General features: G+C 37.5%; 1 protein-coding gene across 1 annotated transcript in view; it reads right to left on the minus strand.

Annotated features, from left to right (window-relative positions):
• PPFIA2 (protein tyrosine phosphatase, receptor type, f polypeptide (PTPRF), interacting protein (liprin), alpha 2) overlaps positions 1-21,584 on the minus strand; it is a 345,825-nt gene that overhangs the window by 168,901 nt on the left and 155,340 nt on the right. The window lies entirely within an intron of this gene.

Here is a 21,584-nt window from a genome sequence, read left to right on the forward strand (position 1 = left end):
AACAGTAAGTCACTTCAGTGTTCTGTACTGTGTTCACAGAAGTGAACTCTGAAGCACTGTCAAACAGCCAGATAACTATGGAGAAATAATCATAGCTCCATGGCTAACTTTAATCTGAGGTGTCTACATAAAGCAAGAAGTTTTACCTGTTTGTGAGGTTTAAAGAAAGTAGGAACTTCTCCCCCAGAATTAAAACATCTTATAGAAAGACATCAAAAGAAGTAAACCTATTAAAATACCAGGTAGACTTTACCTATTAAATTGATAAATTTTTCATGCTGTCTCAGACTTCTCTGTTGCACCAAACCATCACAGAAGTGGAAAAATAGTAGGAAAAAAGCTATGTGCAGTTAAAAATCTGGAAGTCCCTTCAGCTATCTGAAGAATATATTTTAGCATTGAATGTTACTGTTCTTCCTTTTTCATGACTCTTTTATTTTTGCAGAGCCCAACATATAACATTCTTCTTTAGAAAGACCCCGACTAGTAGGCAATCTGACCAGATGACATTTCTTCAGATCTCAATATTTACTTCAGAAGAAATTAACAGCAGATTTTCAAAAAGTTCTAGAAGTATTTTTTAAACCTCTGGTTCAATCTATCCTGATTGCCATTAAAAAAACCAAACCAACAGTTCTAGACTAATCTTCTAAACAATTTCTTTCCAGTGTTGAGAGCATATGTAACAATACATGCAATGTTCATGCTAATTATAGTTGAGCTTCATCATCTCTCAGAGTAAATATTGACCTAAGCTTTACTTCTGTGACTATTTACCAACTCAATTCAGTAAACGTGCTATTCAGAACTGACAAGACGACAGTATTTTTGGATTCAAGTATTTTTAGTAGCACAATATAACATTTGGAAAATACAGCATATTGCAAGATGTGTTTTATAATGACTTTACTGTTATAATTTATGAGGAAGTTAAGCCTGATTGTATATTATGACTTACTTTTGCAGTAAACAAAAATGTGCACATTATCAATATATTTAATAACAGCCACAGGCAAGTATCCATGTCCATCTATTGACAAAGCACTTATTGCCAATGAACTTCACATTGTGATTTGTAACAGTTTTTAAATATTTGAAGTAGCTTTAAACTTTCAATGTTTTAAAGGAGAATTATGCTATTAGTGGTAACAAAGAGAGTAAATTTTTAATTTTAAGCAAAACTCTCCACATATGCTGGCAAGTTCTTAACTTGCTTGTGTCAGATTTCCCTTCTTCAGATTTACACCCTTAATATTTGAAAAAAATTTTATAATGCTTTTTTATTGTTTTTTCCAAAGGAGATTTCAATTCATACAAAGCAGTTACTTTTGAAAAGAACATTTCCATGCAAAGCAACTTCATGGTCAATTCATGTATCATGTTTAGATGGATCTTTCACACCACTGTTGCTCCAGAATTTTGTAAGGAAAACACAGGCCATATTATGTCAGCATGACACTGTTCTACATAAACAATATCTCAGCACAAGAAAACATAGACATTATAAACTTTATCCATTCATTATTTCAGTCTCACACATCTTTATTTAATAATGGTTTAAGGCTTATTAAATTTAATCTCAATATTTATATACAGACAAGTACTAAAAAAGGGTTGAAACAAATGCACCTGGATTAATGTGTAAATAGTTTACACATTTTTGCACTTTTTTTAATCTATGTACATCTCATATATGTTTTCTGATAATTTTGCACTTTTGTGTGAAAAGGTAGATCTACTGTATACTTTTGACTGCTGCATCTGAGCTCTGTTAACTAATTCATCTTTGCTGTCCATCGCTGTTAACAGCTATAATCTCTGAGTAACTTTACCCTAATTTTTCAAATTATCTTGTAAATACTTATCCTCTTCTTTCCTCTTGTAAAATTGTGAATAAAAGTTTATTGATTAAAGGTATAAAATGAACAGTGTTCAATTCTAGCAGCTGATGGGTTTAAGGTCCAGTATTTTGACTCTTCAGGCCTACTATGGGAAACTTCACATAACTGGAAATGAGTGATCCCTGATATTTCAACACTGTAAGGCTATTTCCTTATAGCCATGGTAATTTCCTATCCAACTGGACTCATGGTACCTAAAATGTCAAGTGTCATAGAACAGAAATGAAATAAAGATATTAAATAAAAAGCATAACATTTGTGCATTAATTCTCAAATTGTTTGTCTTCAAACTGTGCATGTTGAGGCAAATGTATTGTCATAAAGATTTTACTGGCAATCATTTGAGATACAAAATCCATGAATGAGTTATGTAGTGTAAGTAATGCAGCAATTCCCATCTCATGCATGTCCATAAAATATTTATTCCATTCAGGAGTGCATCTAATATTATAGCATCTACCTAGTATTTGTACCCTAGTAACTATAACCTATTAGAATTAATATTCATGAAACTTTCTATTACAGTTTGGTCTTCCTCCCTGAGAAAATGCATAAGCATTAAAACTTATCAGAGGAGAAAATAGAGTCAACAGGGAGAGAAAATTCTGAAAATGAAGCTCTAGAACATGCATATATGCTTGCTTGGGATGAGCGCTTCAGCTACTATTTCCTGTGAACCACATGCACAGGGACAGATTCTCAAGCTTCTCCTAAATCATAGAATAGAATCATAGAATCATGGAATCATTTAGGTTGGAAAAGACCTTCAAGATCGTCGAGTCCAACCATTAACCATGCCCACTAAACCAATGATGGACCCAGAAATGTTTCCAGGCTCCTTCTCCTCTCTCTTTTGGGTTTCCACATAGAAAGGCCTTGTGTGAGGCTGTGGCACATCTGAAAACATTTTCAGAAAATGCATCACCTACAAAAAGCCCTCTAGGTACATACACAACCAAGCTACACCTCCTGGAGTTTCCAAGACCACATCAGACAATAATCACAAATAATGGCCCACATATGCACCAAACTGGCCTGTATTTCACAACTAGATAGAAAAAGAGACAAAGGATATATGAGACTACAATTTCGAGCTTCTATGGAAACACTAAAATTAAACAAAGTTTTAGCTAATTCTGTAAATTAACCTACAAGAAATATGTGAAAATTCATGAAGTCTAACATCGATATTCCTGCGTTTACACCATGTAGCAACTGCATTTTTTTAACTGGTTAGCTACACTGAGCTTTCAAGTGATCTTGCTGTTCAGGTCACATGAAATGAGACATATTTTCCTAAATACCAACATTGTTATAATCCAAACCTTCTTAGCAAGTCCCCAGTCAAACCTCTGGTAAAGAAGGAACTCTTGCTCTCAGTTATGATGTGAGCAGTACAGCACTAATTTCAAGGCCATGTCCAAATTAAGGACATGGAATAAAGAAGAAAGTCAGGTTTTATAATCAGTGGTATCCAAAGCTGCTGACAAATTCAAAGATATGCACTGAATAAATCTAATTTGTTGATAGATTGAAGAAACCAGTGCAGAATCTCCCCCAATTCTTTGACGACTATAATGTAGGTATCTGACAGATGGATATAAAAAACTATCCCTCAGAACAATATTTGGTGTTTCTTAACAAGAATTTTGTGCTGACCAGTCTTACATCACTCACCACAGTCCAAAATGCTATTTAGGTGTTTTAGTCTTTTGAAAATTTTATTTACTTACATTAATTAGTGAAACTACGCAATGTCAGAAAAGAACTGTTTCTTCCCTTATGTGTCATCTTTTTGTGGGGGTGCTAACTGGGGTCATGCTTAGCAGGCTATCTGAACAGTCAAGGTAAAAAGCCCAAAAGGAAAAGACCTGTTATCTACTTTCTAAAGCCATTTCTGTAAAGTATTCTATTTGTTACTTTAGTAGTTGGAGCAAAAAACAAGACCAAAAGGAACACTTCCACAATACATAAGTACAATATTTCAAGAAGTTTATATTTCATAGTGAAATTCACCACCTATTCTCTGCACTCAGACTAGGAAAGTGGCTTCAGCTAAGCCTATTTTGAAGTGAAGCCTGTTCCACGTAATATCCCACGCATCTCACATGATTACTTCAACAACCAGTACCTTCAACTCAAGTTGAAATCAGTTCAATCTATATTGTACTGATACATACCTGTGCACAAATGTACACTAATGCAGAATCCATTAGTTTGGTTTTTTTGGTTTATTTTTAAGTGTGGGCTGGACTAGAAGTAATGCTACAAAACAAATACCCCCTGTGAAAACTGAAGACCATACAGTCATCACAGCATATCACTGTACATTACACCATAGATACAGCAGATGTATGTGCTATCTTTGTTAGTATGAGTCTATTCTACTAACTTTGAGAAGTCATCACGTGAATTCATAGTAACAGAATATATTCTCAGATGTCATTCATATTGCCTGTTCTAAAGTGAAAGGAAGTGTGATATCCAGATATTGGCAAAAGGTACTTTAATAAACTCAAAGGTATATTTAAAATTCACAGACTGCATACCGAATACCTATCTAACAATCATCCCACCAACGTGTTCTTGTTTATGGAAGACCATTTCAAAACTTGACTGGACAGGACCGTGGGACACCTGATCTAGTTATAAAGTTAGCCATGCATGGACTAGATGACCTCCAGAGATCGCTTCCAACCCAAGTTATGCTATGATTCTATTATTTTTCAATACTAAATGTTATTTCGTGTTACAGCACATAGGGTTTTCATTATGCTAGATTTGGTACCTATAAATTGAGAAGGAGAGCTCCTACAATAGAAGGGAACAAAACGAGAAGGATGTGAAGATTTACCACCTTCCTAGTCTACCCCTAGACAGTCTGGACAGAATTTTAATCCTGACAGCAGTTCTAGTGACAACTCTGCACTTGCCTGAAGTTTCAAGTGATGGAAAAGTTTGAAGCTCTTGAGGCTTGCTCTGGATAAATTAAGTCTGTGACAACCAACAAGTGACTTCAGGTCTCACCTCATTGCCAACATCACTACAAACAAACAACATGTCATTCCTTTTCTGCAGCCACCCCAGAGACCCACTGGCAGGCTTTATGTCTTAAAACTGTCTGTAAAGGCTGGCTTAGAAAGCAATACAGCAATGAAGACAAGTCTTGTAGGCCCAGTGAAGACCAAACTTGCCAGTCATATGCAGCATGCTTTTGGGTAAGGGTTGACTGCAGCCTCTGGGACATGTTAGTGCCCAACAGTTTGAGACTCACCAGGAAAGCTGAATGCCACCAGGTGACTCAGACTCACAGCCCACTTGCAAGGTAGACTTTTGGGTGGAAAAGAAGTTGGAAGGCAGACCATGCCACACTTAGATCTGTTGAGGAGGATGCTCCTACAGCATAACAGACACATAACTAGGGAGGTCAAAGTGTAAAGGATACATTTGAATCTCTCCTGACTACTCAAGTGGAGGACTTAATTGACTATAGAAGTTGGTATTTATTTTGGAAAATAAGCCCAGCAGGTTGATGCATTGAAATTCTGCTTTTCTGGAAATTACATATTAGCATTGGTATCTCAAACTGAAAAAAGTTATATAACTATAATTAATACTTAAATCTCAGTAAAACACACTTCTGAGTATACAGCAAAACCAGAGTTTGTCCCTAACACTGGAACTCAGCCTGTATGAGACTTACATGACATGTAAGTTCTCAGTAAAATCTGTGAAACCTCATCACTGTTTCTTCCATGGAAATGCATAGTTATCCCTGAAAAATGAGTTTGACCTATTAATAGATCATCTAAATTAAACAACAAAAAAGTCACTGTAATTTCTCCTAACATTTGTACTAAAAAACAGTGTTAGATATTTTATTCAAAAAAATTCAACAAACCCACCAACAATAACCTTTTCACTAAATCTAATGCTTCATATTGCCCCATCTTACCATCAGCTGCCCTTAGTATATCAACTTTGTCTTTGCAAGGGGCCTCTTATCTGAAGCTGTCAGCTGGTTCTGTGCAGAAAGTGATCTTTTATCACTGAACCAAAATATACATAATTTATTTTTCTTCCTCCATCTAAAAAAATCATTTATGATCCTTGTTCTTTAATTATACTTTCTCATTCAGTCAACTATCCAGTTACATGTAATGACATTGTAAATATGGGAAGTAAATGAATGGTCCTAAATTATCAACTTAGTACTTCCAACTCAATAGAATTGAAAGTGTCCATACTCTGAAGTTAAGCAAAGGGAGTCTCATTTATATGACCCAAAATGGTGTGTCTCTGCATGTGTGTGTACATATAAATATGCAATAATTTTGCATATATAAGATGCAATATATACAAAGTATCTAAGGCTGTTCAATCTGGAGAAGAGAAGGCTGTGGGGAGACTTTATTGCAGCCTTTCAGTGCTTGAAGGGGGCTTATAAGAAAGATGGGGACAAACTTTTTAGAAGGGCGTGTTGCAATAGGACAAGGGGTAATGGTTTTAAACTAAAAGAGGGTATATTCAGACTACATATAAGGAAGAAATTTTTTATGATGAGGGTGGTGAAACACTGGAACAGGTTGCCCAGAGAGGTGGTAGATGCCCCATCCCTGGAAACATTCCAGGTCAGGTTGGACGGGGCTCTGAGCAACCCGATCCAGTTGAAGATGTCCCTGGTCATTGCAGGGGGTTGGACTAGATGACCATTAAAGGTCTCTTCCAACCCAAACTATTCTATAACTGTATGATTTGATATATATTGTACATACACACACACACCTGTATCCATCCACATACATATGTACATACACTGTACATAAATTAGTAATTATTATATGCTTGATGATGATAGCCTGGAAAAAAAAGTAACAAGAAGTAACAAAAAACATCCCCTACAATCATCTATATCAATAGTAGCTCTGGTATGTACGTTGACCTGTACACACTTGACTTTGTACATGGGAGTATTCCCGCTGAGCTACAGGGAACTTGTTATCACTGCAGAGGTAAATCTACGTGTAAAAATCTGCAAGATCTTGCCCTTAAAACATAGTATGTAGAAAGACAGACCTTGCAGTTTGTACGGTAATCTTCCCACAGTACTGTTACAAGATGATACAAGGTAAGGTAATACAGCATTAAGTGAGCACTTTAAAGAGATAGTAAGATTCATATTTATTTGTTTACCTGCATCACAGTGATTGAACTATCTAATTATTCTTTGATTAATAATTTTAAAAATCTTTTGATATGTGAATGCAGAAAATCATGGTAGTTATAATAAGCTTTTATATTTACACTATAAAATATTGATTTAAATGTATTGAACTTAGGAGAAATTTATTACAGCAAATAAAAATTCAGAACAGTGATCACAGAAGCAGAGTTTGAGTTCATACAGCCATTAAAACATCTCAAGATAATGACTCTGTGTTGTACCAAGGCACAGAAATAATTCAGGCATATATTCCATCATTAATTATTTAGTTAATTAATAGTCTAGAAAGGAACTGTCTGAATAGCTCTTAGTCAAAAAATGAAAAATATTTCCTTGCCTAATTGTCAGAATTTCCTTTGCATAAAGTCTTTTCAAACAAGATTCTTTTATTACAAGTGCAGAAAACAAAGGACACGCTCATTTGATATAATGTAAAAATATGAAACTATATGAACATGTTGGAATGTTATGTTAATTGGTGTTCAAACTAGGTCTGTGGAAATCATGTTGACTACTCTTTTGCTCTGCCTAATGAAGCATGACGAGTCTGATAATTACATTCCAGGTCCAGTTCCAAGTCATTTTATCAATGACTAGTATGGAAAAGGGAAGGGAAAAGGGAAGGGAAAATGGGAGGGAAAACAGAGGGGAAAAGGGGAGGGAAAAGGGGAGGGAAAAGAAGGGAAGGGGAGGGGAAGGGAAGGAAGAGGGATAAAGAAAATGAAAGAGAAAAATAAAAGAAAAAAGTAAACCACCAACAAAATACACCTACAGTGATTTCCTGCACTCCCTGAAATCCTGCTTCTCTAGTCGCCCAGCTGCCAAATCTGTCCCCAGCCCACAGTAATAAACTCTCTTGTCACCAATGCCCAGGCTGTGGGGAAGGATGATACAGCAGTTCACATGTGTCTGCATACTGCCCTGCAATAAGACAAATGTAGTTTAGGAAGGTGTGTTAAGAATGATGCTAAACTGTGCACATGGTCCCAGGAGATCAGACCTCTGACAGATCCAGGTTAGCTAGAGCTTGAGTGCACCTGAGGAGCTGTCCTACTTTCAGCTGGAATAAAGTTAATTTTCTTCCTAGTAGCTCTTAGTGCTGTGTTTTGGATTTAGGATGAGAATAATGTTGATAACACACTGATGTTTTAGTTGTTGCTAAGTAGTGCTTATCCTAAATTAAGGATTTTTCAGTTTCCCATGTTTTGCCAGCAAGCAGTCCACAAGAAGCTGCGAGGGGACACAGCCAGGACAGCTGAACCCAATGAGCCAAAGGGGTATTCCATACCATAGGACGTCATGCCCCGTATATAAACTGGAGAGACTTGGCTGGGGGACACAGCGACTCGGGGATTGGCTGGGCATCAGTCAGTGGGTAGTTAGCAATTGTATTGTGCATCACTTGTTTCGTATATTCTATTATTGTTGTTGTTATTATTATTATTTTATTGTTGTTGTTGTTATTAAACCATGCCCTTGGGTGAGTGCATAATGCAGCACCTTCTTGCACTCCTGAGAGAGCCTCTGCTCTGCCTGGACTATGGAGGACTCTGGGACATGGTTATTCTGTATGAGTGTGAGCAAACAATAAGGAGCAACTGGTACAACCCCACCATGTACATCAGGGAGGCCCAGAATGGTATACCTCAACTGTCGATTAACATGCACAAGGAGAAGGTAAGATGGTAAGGGATAAAGCACAGAAACCTTCATTCAGGCTTGTGATCATGTCAGTCTCCTCAGTGCTCATTTTTCATGTCCTTTTCAGGGTACTTTAGGCTGCAGACAGATAGGATTCAGGTTCACAACAGTGTTTTTACATCATTTATTATGTATATATTTTCAGGGAGTATATAGCATAAAGGCTAAATTAAGCTCTTTTTTTTGGTAATTTTCCAGTAACAGAACAGCTAAAAATAAATCTCACAGTGTGAATGTGTGTAATAATGATGAAAAGCCTGAAAAGACAGTCTTGAGGAATTTTGCAACTAAGCATTCCCACTAGGCAAGAGGTGAATGTCTTTTTCCCTGAAGAAGCCAATCAGTGCTTATAGTTTTGATTTAAGCACTATGTTATCTGGCTTCATGACTAGATAAGTGTTCTTATGATGGGAAAACCATAAAAAAAAATCCCACCACTATAAATTCTCAAACAACAACATTGAGGGCAAGCTACTTGCATCTTAAAAGAAGAGATTTGTGTTTTGCTATTTCTGGCTTGTGTATTTACTCAGGAAAGTAGAAGTCAGATAGGTTACTCTTTAAAGGCACTAAGCACACATTTACCACTTAGCTGTACATACATATATATAAAAGAATTTGTGCTGTGCCTAATCTGTTGAAATACCCTCATCAAGCCAAATCATCAGAATATAGACTGAACTATTTTGACCAATTGCAAAGTGGTCCTTCAATAACAGTCTTAAGTCTATCTGGAAACTGTAAACATAGATCGCTAAGCTTCAGTAATAGTTTATCCTTCATACCCTTCATATTAAAAAAAATAGCCATTACAGTATAAAAAACCAACTTCTATTAATTTAAAGTTTCCTACATCTGTCTGGGAACTTCCTACTGTACCCCCTCTGCAAGTCATTGCCTGCTTTGTCACATGTGAGCTTGTACCGTCTATGCTATGTTGCTTTACGAATCGCCAATATGCCAGACTTTAAATGTAGACCAATGACTCCTTCTAGGAAAAATAAGAGAAGGCATATGAGGTAATGAGGAGAAGTTCTCTCTACAGACAGTAAAGTGGAAAAACTACTGTTTTACTCCTCTTACAAAGGAAAAGGGACATAATGTCTTCCCTCAACTCAGTCCCATGGTGCAGGATGAAAAAGAAATGACTTGACACAGTCCATCCCCTGTGGCCAGGGAGGCCAGTCATGAAGGACTGACCATACTCTGCCTCCACTGCTGTGTTCAGCGCAGTTGTGTCAAGAGACCTGCACAAACCTAGAGCAAGTTAGTGGAGAAAACTGCTTCAGCCACTGCAGGGACAAACTGACAGCAAGGTTGACTTTGACTCTGCATCCTCCATCCCAGACTTTGCAACACAACTCAGGGATGGGGGACATAGGAAAGGCCATATTTAACACTTCTTGGACGGTTCATTACATTTTAGGGGATGTGAATGCACAGTAAAATATAATAACCTTACACAAATTGAGTATATAACTAAAAGTTGTCTTGGTATAGCTTTGAAATGTACAGTACCCAGCCTCTCAAACAACAAGCCCCAATCTCAGCTATCAACACATCATTGGTAATTTCTACTAAGATAGACATTTTTGAACATTATCTGAGAAAATACTGTATGAAAAGGATTTTAAAGTACATATACTTTCTTCCCTCTCCCCACCTGTGATTTAAATACATTTTGGAAAAGTATCCACAACAAAAAAAAGTGCCTCTTTTCATTCATGGTGATTTCCCCTTTGGCATTTGGCTACATAGTGATTAAGAGAATTTATTTCTTTTCTATCTTCCTTTAGAGAATAGAAGAATCTATGTTTTTAAAACTATAGAGTTGGAGAAAGTTAAAGAAGAAAATAAAAAGTACCTAAAAACACTCTCTCTCTTGCCTGATGATGCAAGAGAAAGGAGTTTTTTTGATTAAAGCTCTGCCAGTTCTAATTCCAGCAACAACAGGTCTGCTGAGATTATCAGTGTAAACCCTAGACCCCACAAAAAGAATTTCATATTCTATTTTCTATTTTTATACAAGTTAATTACCACTTTTATAACTATAACATCATTCTACAAGCTGAGTAAATACGGCTAACACTGTTGCACACTGATTTTTCGCATAGTCTGTCCCCTCAGAGAAAAACATGTACAGATACATAGATATCTGCAGTCTGCAAATTGTTTTGGTGGAAATGCTCTTAGTTTGGTGGTTTGTTTTAAATGTTTATCCTTCTAGAGAAGACACTGCTGAAAAAATACAGTTCGCTCTTGAGGATACAAGTGGGACAGGCATATGATAGTGCTAATTCCTGGCGGATTTAATGCTACTCTGTTGGGCCAGCTTTGAAGCAATCCGGCTCTCTCTGTCCCTGTCTCACTGATGACTGTACAACATTCTGCAGGTCCTGAAAGGTCAGGGCCATCATGTGCGTTCTTACTGTCTTACAGCAATTATTATTTAAAGTAATTTATATTATAACTTGCCACCATGTTCACTAGGCACTGTGCAAGTATAGTGCTGAAAAAGGCAGAAGGGAACGTTTCATGTGTGTATAAAAGTTGTATGCTTGGGATACATGTACATTGGCTGGATGCACTTTGCTGTTTTTGCTTTATTTGCTTTTCCTGATCAGTATAGAAGCCTGTCACAGACTTCAGCAGCAGGATTTTTCTTTGCATTTAAAGACACCCCCCAATCTTTTGAGATACAAAAAGACATCCAATTACCAAACAAATACACAGTGGTGCAGTGATACATTCATGATTTACATACAGTTTCAGGAACTGAGGCTGCTTATGATGCTGCTAAGCAGCAGCAAAGACAAATTAACAAGACTTTGGTCTTTTTCTCAGCTGTTCATAAACCTCTGGGCAGCAGCCAGATGTCACAAATCAGTTCAGCTTCACATTAATGTCATTTGAAAAAGCCATAAGCAGTGGCAGATGCAGGCAGTGAAACTACACCTTGGAAAGACTGCCCAAAGGTGGAGGATATCAGTGGAGAGGAGGTGGAGGCACTTCCACTGAAAATAACAAAGAAGCTGTGAGTGAGGAAGAGACAAACCAGAAGCCTCTTTTTTACTATCTTCTGAAAGAATCTGAAAAGTGGTATATATATCTATGTTATTGAAAACAAAAGATTATTTGCATTAGCCCTCAGATATATCAGTTTCATCTCTTGCGTTGCACCAGGGCAAGGAAATAATGTGTACATCCACAGAGTCCAAGGAGTTAAAAAAACCCAACCCCCAAAACCCTACACAATCAAAATAAAAACAAAATTCATCTGACATATGTCAGGATCTATTTTAGGATGAAATGCACATAAATGTGGTTATTCCTCTCCATTAACTATAGCTCAAACATAGATTTCTACATCTGATAACTTGGCTAGGTAGGAGAGGGAGATTACCCAGTCTTTCCACAAAAGCTTTCATGAAAGGCATTATTAAGAAGAGCACATTAAAAAAATGAAATTAAATTCTAATTGTAAAGGAAAGAACTGAAACAATTTTGATTTAAATTAAATATGAAACTTTGCAGGTGAAGATCAGCAGGCTGAGGATTGTGGGTCTTTATGTATTAAAAGAGCACGTTTATTCACAAAAGCTTTTTAACTCTTTTTCAACTGTCATTTTTGACACTGGTCTATAACTCAACACCGCATTGACTGAAAGTCCAAATCCAAAATGCTCCAAGAAAAAAATAAGCTTTGGGAACTTTTCTTTAAGTAGTTTATTTTCTCCACATGTAATATTCCCTTCAGCTGCCTGAAGCATAAATCAGGCCAAATTTCCTAACAGAGTATGTTGGAAAAGCTACGCCTTTTTAATGCAAATGAACAGAAGTGGATATTGAAAATCCATTGAAAATAATGACAAAGGTGCTTAAAGCACATGTATGCCAGGAAAGTGAGCAAGATAGCTGGGCATGCCCACGAGCCCAGTTTCCTTTGCTATGCTGCTACTAGTCCTTGGTGCTACAGCAGTGACCAAGGAGTGGTCCAGGCAAGAAAAGGTTTCCTGAAACCTACGATATTGCTTCTCTGCATACAGCTATTCTACCTAGCTAAGCACGAGGATTTTAAAGTATAACGATAATTATCATGCCCACATAAAACTGAGACTATAGCACAACTTAATATGCTAAATTCAAGAGCACACACTTCACTGACTACAATGAACAGAATATAATAAAGAGTAAACATTACCCTGGCAACACTTACTCAAACAGCCAAAGAATTAGCATCAAAGCATCACTGGATAAATATTGGCTATATATTTTTCTCAGACTCACCCACGCGGCAACATGAAAGACTACAGATGTAGACAAAAATAATCTTTTTGAGTACATCATAACTGCAGATATAGACAAATGCATATATAAAAAATACAGAATCTAGTCTGCAAAACAGAGGTATTTTGTTGATTAATGTAAAAATCTGAATTTAAACCATGAGGATCTGATATCAACACTAATAACATTTTGTAATTTTAATAAAAAATAGAATTTGTTGAACATTATTTTGGGGTTAGAAAAAAGAAATACAGCTTTCCGGTATTTATTTAAAAAAAAAAAATCAAAATTTTACATCATATTGTCACTGAAAACTTGGCAACCATTACAACCTAGTAAACTATCATATGATTTATCTGCATGTTATGTGTACTTCCAATATTATTTTTATAAGCTAAAAAGTGGTCATGAAACATAGCTAGAAAGGGAAAAGAAAGATATGAACTAATACTACCAGAAGCAGAATCCCCATAAAACACACAGCCACCCATCCTGATGTAATGAAGATCTTAGCTTTGTTAATAGGGCAAGTTTTCTAACAGTTGGGAAAGGGCAAATCAAAATACTCTGCTGAGTTAAAAGACCAGTCCTACAGAGAAGAAATGGAGAGAGCACAGATCTATAAAGAGCAACTATGATCCGGAATCTGTACCAGGAAAGCTGGAATTGAATTATTTGCACATCTTATCTAAATTAAATGTAATTCAGGGTACTCGAAGTTAAAAGCTCAAGATTCCTGACCTGTGAGTGAGAAAAGCAGGTACTTTCAAAGGTGATTCTTAACATCTGAGTGAATTGCCTACAGTTAGATGGTTTGAAGATAGCACAGTCCTCTCTCTTAGCCAAAAAGCTGCCAGCCTTTTTTCCTAAGCAGTGCCAAGCATGGACAAGGCATTTTGGGTTTTAATTCCATTTTTCTTGGCAAAACACAATACTTTGCTTTGAAAAGCTGTTTCCTCACCATTGCTGCATCATCACTGCTCACAGGCAAGCACGGGAAAGGAAAACTTTAGCAGGTGCCAAATACACTGGATTTTCTGGTTGGTGCTGCAGATTACCACATCTCTGTCAGACGGAAGCTGAGCTGCGTTCCCATTTCAAGCAAAATACAAACAAGTTGCTATTTGTAAAGGATGCATTCAGAGACCAGAAGAATGTCTAGACAATCAGACTGCTGAGGAATGGTGACAGCAATATTTCTATAAAAAATAAACCACACTGTATTCCTTACAGTGTTATGGATTTTAACTGTAGCAAACTTATTCCAGTTTAGGAACACTCAACCCCCCCTCTAGTTTCACTCAATATTAAATCCTTCCTCCAAGATGTTCTGTATTTCAGTTGCAAATGGAGTTAAAAGGCTAACTTTAATGTAATCTGTAATACCCCAATTCCACATAAAACATAAAAGGAAATATCTCATTGGTATTAAGATACTGCAGAAAGCATTATAATTGCAAATATGCAGATGACAGCAAATTTACCAAAAGAGGCACTGCAGATTGACTGCCTGCTCTTGGCCTGTGGAAGATGCAAAGTAATTTGACTTAGTAGAACTTGAAATGATTCAAGTAACTTTTTTTTTTCACTGCGGTCTAAACTAAGTTGCATTAGCTTGCACATACCAGCAGTTAACAGCATCCATAAACAGTCATCCTGGCTAGGCTAACTCACAGGAATGTCTTAAAAGAAATATCTTAAAAGCAGTGAAAACAGCTCATATATTTGGTAGGGGGAAGGAGGATGAGAAACAGACATTATCCTCTTGCAGTTTCTGTTGGTAACTGATGCACAGCTGTCAAGTCCATACCTTGGGGAGACCCACAGCATGACGTTCCCAAAAGTGGAAAGCTAGAAGAAGTGCTAGCCGGGCACGGGACAGTCACATGCCAAAACTCGCATGTGCAAGTGTTTCCCAAGCAAGTTGCCTCTGGCTATAGGAAAATACCTCAAAGGGTGACAGTTCTGTATAGGCCTGAACGCTGCAAAGAGCTCACTCCTGAAGCTACTCTTATTGGTATGACATGAAGGGCTTACCACAACGAAGTATCTTATGTAACTAAGAAGTATCTTCAGTTAGTAATAACTTAACCATAGCTGATTTTAAGGTGTATTTCTCTAATTATTATAATTTTTGTGTATGTGGAAAAGGTGGGTTTTTTGGATGCACTATGAATTTTTTCTGACATCCTTCTATCCATCCTTCTACATGACTTCAAAGTATGATTAATTCCTGACTTTTTTTCCATTTATTTTTTTGCTTGCACTTTGGTGCATGACAGTAATTAAAACAGGACCCTAGAATTTTTGGAGTTAGAAACATTACTTGAAATTGTAGCACTTGTCACAGGAAATAAGCTCAGGAAAAAAATGGTTACCAAAAAGATGACATTTAGTCAGTAATTTGTATTGCAATTGACTAAATAATGTTTCAAATACAGTACATTATCTTTCGACAATATAAAAAAGCAAACCTATGAAGAATTTCACCATATGTATATTAACTATTACTCTCTTCAGACAATGGCTTGGCATAGGTACTTGTGTGCATCAAAGGAATACATGATTAACACTGTCAGAAGACATGGTTAATAATATGTGAGTCAGAAGTGTGGTGGTTATAATCATTAAGACATTTGTTGTGGAAAAAAGATACATACATTATATCAATAAGTGCATTCATTTGATAGTCTTAGCCATGAGTGTCACGTAACCTTACTTAATGGAAGTACTGTCTTTTCTAGCTCAGAATCCCACTCTTTTTATCAACAGCTCTGCCTCTTTCGATGCAATTTTAATAGCTTTATGGTTTTACTCATCCACCTGTCTCAAAAACAATGATGGGACTAATGATAAGCATCTATAAGGAAAAAAAATTTCAAGACATTTTGCAACCCTATGTGATACTGAATAATTAAATAGTGTATGGTGAGAGAAATACCCCAATGTTCTTAAAATAAGACAGGAATTTAAAGGAAATCGTAGCTATGATTTCAGGTCAATCTGTTTTGAAAACATACTCTGTTTCAACCATCATCTCAGTGAAACTGAGATTAAAACATTTTACATGCATATTTGTTTAAGACAGTTTATGTGGTTATGCATCTTCAGTTCCATATATCTGTGACCATAGTTTGGGTTTGCTGTTAATATTCAAAAGTTTCGATACACTTGAAATCCCATTAGGAACTACTATATTGTTATTTAAAAAAAAAAAAAAAAAAAAGAAGATTATGTATCTGACATTCCAGTGGGAGATTAGTTAGCACTCAGGCACTAAAATTCCTTGTCTCCTGTCCTCCACTGTCACCCTGCAACAGTATCTGTGTTCTACTTCTCTCTGAATCACTAAGAGCATTTCCAATGTTAAGACAGAGACCCCCAAGTCAATGCACAGTATAGCTAAGAGAGTCACATGCTAGGGAGGACACTTACATCAAATTTAGTCTCTACCATTTTCAGAACATGGATATGAACCAAAGTCTGCTACTGCTCAGGTGAATGTCCACAGGATTAAGTTCACAAAAGTTTTGTGAACTTTAATCTCTCCTATTGGAGTTATTCCCTTTTACATACAGTTAGCTCCTCCAGAGGAGAAAATGACTTTTGGACCAGTTGGGGCACTTCCCCCAGTAATGGCACACTTGGATTTTCGTCCCTGCCCTACTCTGTTGTTAACAGTTTACAGGTGATGGCTTGGTGCCAAGCAAGAGATCAGCACATCAAGGGTGTGCTGGTTTTGGCTGGGATAGAGTTAATTTTCTTCACAGTAGCTAGTATGGGGCTCTGCTTTGGCTTTGTGCTGGAAACAACGCTGATAACCCAGGGATGTTTTCATTATTGCTGAGCCGTGCTCACACAGAGCCGAGGGCTTTTCTGCTTCTCCCCCCACCAGTGAGGGGGCACGAGGAGTCGGGAGGGGACAGAGCCGGGACAGCTGACCCCGGCTGACCCCAGGGATATTCCAGCCCATGGGACATCATGGGGGAAGACGAAGGAAGGGGGGACGTTGGGAGTGATGGCGTTTGTCTGCCCAAGTGACCGCTTTGCGTGCTGGAGCCCTGCTGTCCTGGAGATGGCTGAACACCTGCCTGCCCATGGGAGGTGGTGGATGAATTCCTTGGTTTGCTTTGCTTGCGTGCGCGGCTTTTGCTTTCCCTATTAAACTGTCTTTATCTCAACCCACGAGTTTTCTCACTTTCACCCTTCCGATTCTCTCCCCCATCCCACTGGTGGGAGTGAACAAGCGGCTGTGTGGGGCTGAGCTGCTGGCTGGGGTTAGACCACGACGAAGGGATAGCCTGGCTGCTGCACCATCTTCCAGAAGACGGCAGGAGTGGAGGCAAATCTTCCCAATCACAGAAGAAATCTAAAGGCTGCTTGGATTTAATGTCTGATCCTGGATAAATGTCACAGCTACTAAACAATAAGTAAAAAAGTGGACCACATCACACATTCTTAGTTTGCTTAAACTGCCTATGTAAACTGTCAGCTTTGTAATCAAATATTTCACTTTTTTCTGACAAAGTTCTTATTAATAGAAAAATTAAAACTTGCACTTACAGCTCTGATGTGAGCAGCCTTAAAAGCGACCTGGTTGGAAGGGAAAATTACTGAATAGAAGAAAACGTCTGCTGAAATACTGACAGAGAACATGCCTGCCAGCCTGGGAGCTGTTAGCCTGGGAACTCGGCCTGTGAACCAGAAGCATTCCGGAGAAGCGCAGCTGGCATCTTTGAAGTACAGCTGAGTACATAGAAACCAGAGACATCCTGAGATACCATCAATAAGTGCAAACCCAATGAACTGTAATGGCAACTTATCGTCTGAAAGTGTGAAAAATAGTCTGGAAAAAGGGGAAAACATCCTGAGAAAGTAAGGATCAGACACTTCCATTGGCTGCTCTAACTGCAAGAACAGGAAAATGGTCTGGCAAAAAAAAATTGGGGTCTGTTCGTTTTGCCCTCCCTCTTCTGGGATAGTTTGGCTCCTTCTGGTATCTGTTTAATGTGCTTGTTACCATGTATATACATGTAAGTACTGTATCATAAGTATATTTGCTGTTATATTATTGATACGTGTGCTTCACTACTTCTATGTTTGTAGTTATCTATACTATTATATATGTACTTGATTGCTGCTGTTATTGGGTGCTGCTATTATTGATTGTCACTATTGATCGCTGCTATACTATTGATTGCTGCTAATTTGTAATAGCTTGAGAGATAGACATATATATATGCTTTATGAATCATAGGTATACTTGCTAGTGGTGAGTTTTGTGGTATTTGTGGTAATCTGTAATAACGTAGAGATTTAAAGGATAAAGCCTCCATGTCCTACAAACCCACAGCTGCGATCTCTACACACCTGCAGGCCAGGTAACCCTTTAGGCTGTGGCAAGCTCAGAGGGCAACAGTTATTCTCTTCCATTTTTGTATCGTGCTGCCAAGCAAAAAGATCAATTATTCACTGTCACTATAACACTGATTCAGAGGTGATCAGATACTGCAGTGATAGGCTGATATGAGAGCCAGAATAAACGAAACCTTCTGCTTTTCGCCATCCTGAGGAGTTAAAATTAACCCTTTTCACTTTTCCAGTTTGTGTAAGCCTCATCAATTTATCTTCATATTTGAACTTCCCAACAGAATTTTCCCGAGAGGATGAGATACAGAAACAGTGTAACTGGAGCATTTAATGAAAATCTGCCTTTTATATATATGCCTGGTTGAGTCTGTTACTCCAGTGACTTTATGGTTGTAAGTTTCAAAGACTGAGTGTCAATGAATAGATGTGGGCTCCTCTGTAGCTATCTATTTTTAATTCCATCAGAGAGGCTTAGTGTTAAACATGTGATGGAAGAAATGTTAGTCAGAGGAAAGCAGATGGGATAGCTAATTTTTCTTTCACAGTGTTTACACATTGCTGAAATGTTGTTAACTCTCACAGCAGAAAAACAAGAATACCCTGCTCTCATATAGCAGTATTCATCAGCAGGCTTTAGAGAGGAAAATGGTAAGTTTTGACCTGTTTTTATCACTAGGTAGCCTGGCAATAGTATGTACCAGTAAATGCTTGTATTTGTAGCCAGTGCCAGCAGCCCCCAAGCCCCCCCGCTCAGCTCTCCAGGCTGACTCCACTTCTTCAGTGTGCTCATCTGGAGCCTACTGCTCGCTGGGTGTATGTGCGAGTTGCCCACAGAACAAAAAGTACATTTTATGACTTATTCCTTATAAGCACAGGCAAGGAGTAAGAGTCAAAAAGAAGCCCAGCCCACTGCACCAACCAGACACAGAAACTAAACAAAATATGCCAGCAATTAAAAAAAAAAAAAAGTTTTTCTAAGCAAACTGGAACCATTTCAAGACATACAGTGCAAAGAACAGAGTCTGTGAGCACGGCTATGCTGTGCAATAGAAGACCCCTGACTTTGTCCTGAATGACCTAACTCCAGAATGGGAAGCAGCATAGCTGTACCAGTGGGGCATGATGCCTATGAAGGAGTGCTCAGTAACCCAGGAACAACAACAAAATAAACCCTGCTTTTGCATACAAAGCAGGTGTTTCTATGCTGCTTTGTGCCATGCACTGCTGAGGTGTTAGATCCCTTGGGACTGCAGTGAGCTGTATAAGCTCATGGGGCTCCAAAAGAGAAGATGAAATGGTTCACACCTCATTATTAATTGTTTCTAAGATCTCTTGATGACTCAATTGACTCATTTTAATCTCTACAACTAAAAAAGACAGAAACTTGCATTTAAAAAATGTAGGCAGAGATTCCTAAGTAAAGCTTTTCAAAAAAAAGTCACCACTGCGAACACAGTACACAAAATCCTTAGATTTTAAACATTTGCTGTATCAGTTTTCCAGCATTGCTTAAGGTTGTATATCATATACTATATTAGAAAATAAACTACAACTCATATTGTTGTTGAGATTATTAGTATAAATACTATTGACTAATCCAATGAGAAATCAAATGCAATGGTGGTTTTCACCTATATATGTAGGTTTATAATTGTTTTTAAGTACAGGGCTTCAGTTTTAACCATTTCCTTTCCATTATGATAGCATTACCTGTTGTAAATTGATGCTTTGTTTGCACATATTGCTCTAGATAAGAAATAATCCCTACAGCTGTCAGAAGAAGAATAAAAGAATCTATTGCTCTGAACCAGTTCTGCTGAACTTTTAAGTCACATGGAATATGAACACTAAATCCTTGCGTGCTGTGTAGAATAAAACCATGTCACCCACATGAGAAAGCTGCTCCAAATGTGCTCAGTCCAAAATGCAGGTAAGACAATCAAGCCAACTACTTCAAAGCATGTGATCTGAGTACTTGAATTTCAGTAAAGAGGAAGATGCAGACTGCAGCTTCTCAAAACCATGTTGCTTATGTATGAAGAGCTCCCTGTAACACTTCAAACATCCATCAGAAAACTAGCTTTAAGGCTTCCAAAATTTTCCTTTTAACATTACTGGATGCATATCGAGAAACCAAAAGAACAACCCAACCTAACAGATTTGTCTGTTGTACCAACAGAAATGCAAAATAAATGGAAAAAACATGAATGAAGCTCACTCATTTTTCAAATTCAAGATCAGCAGGAGAAAGTTCACCAGTTCTGGAGAGTGAAACAAGAAACTATTAGTAACTTCAGGAATATTATGAATGAACTATTATCAGAGCTTCCACCTCAGATTTTTATCTATTTCAAATCATGTAAGAGACAGACAAACTGCAATTTTTACTTCTTGATAAATATGTTTTAAGATTACTCTTGTAAATGTGTTCTGAAACCTGATTTCCAGCTTTAGGTCAACATAAAACACAAGAGATGTTCTCAAAATTTTGCAATGACTGGGGATCATTTCAAGGGAATTTCAGATAAAAAGTATTTAACCTCTCTCCAAAGTTTCCAAAATAGAGCTTTGTGAAGTATACAGAATACCTAGGTGATTAAAAGAATAATGCTTAACATTTTAAGCCATCACAAGTGCATACTTTTGCTCAACACATTATTGCAACCAAATGGAAGTAGAATAGATATATTCAATGCTGCTATTCCACAAAAGCAAATGAAAAGCTGCTAACAAATACCTTCCAAATGGTTGATTTTGTAGTCTTTTAGTGCCCAAGTTTTATTTAATAGACAGATATCTTGTCAGAACAATCAGCACTACTGCCAGCTCACCTCTTTTTTCTGAGATGAGACTGTCATCCCAAGAACTGTAACCAATATATATCCTCCTGCGGAGTTAACACATGATCATTTCTAGACCTCCAAAACTTTCAAAGCTGTCAGCATGAGGTGATGAAAAACATGCTTCATTTGGATCTGATACTTTTCCAAACATGTGAGGATACCGTGCTGTACTCAGTACTCAAGCATTCTGAAACTGCACTTAGGAGAATGTGCTGGTTTAAAACAATAAAACCACTTTCTTACAAGTGAACTTGGACT

This window comes from Haliaeetus leucocephalus, unplaced genomic scaffold (assembly GCF_000737465.1).
Source record: "Haliaeetus leucocephalus isolate CR32 unplaced genomic scaffold, Haliaeetus_leucocephalus-4.0 Scaffold151, whole genome shotgun sequence".
Classification (NCBI taxonomy): Eukaryota; Metazoa; Chordata; class Aves; order Accipitriformes; family Accipitridae; genus Haliaeetus; species Haliaeetus leucocephalus.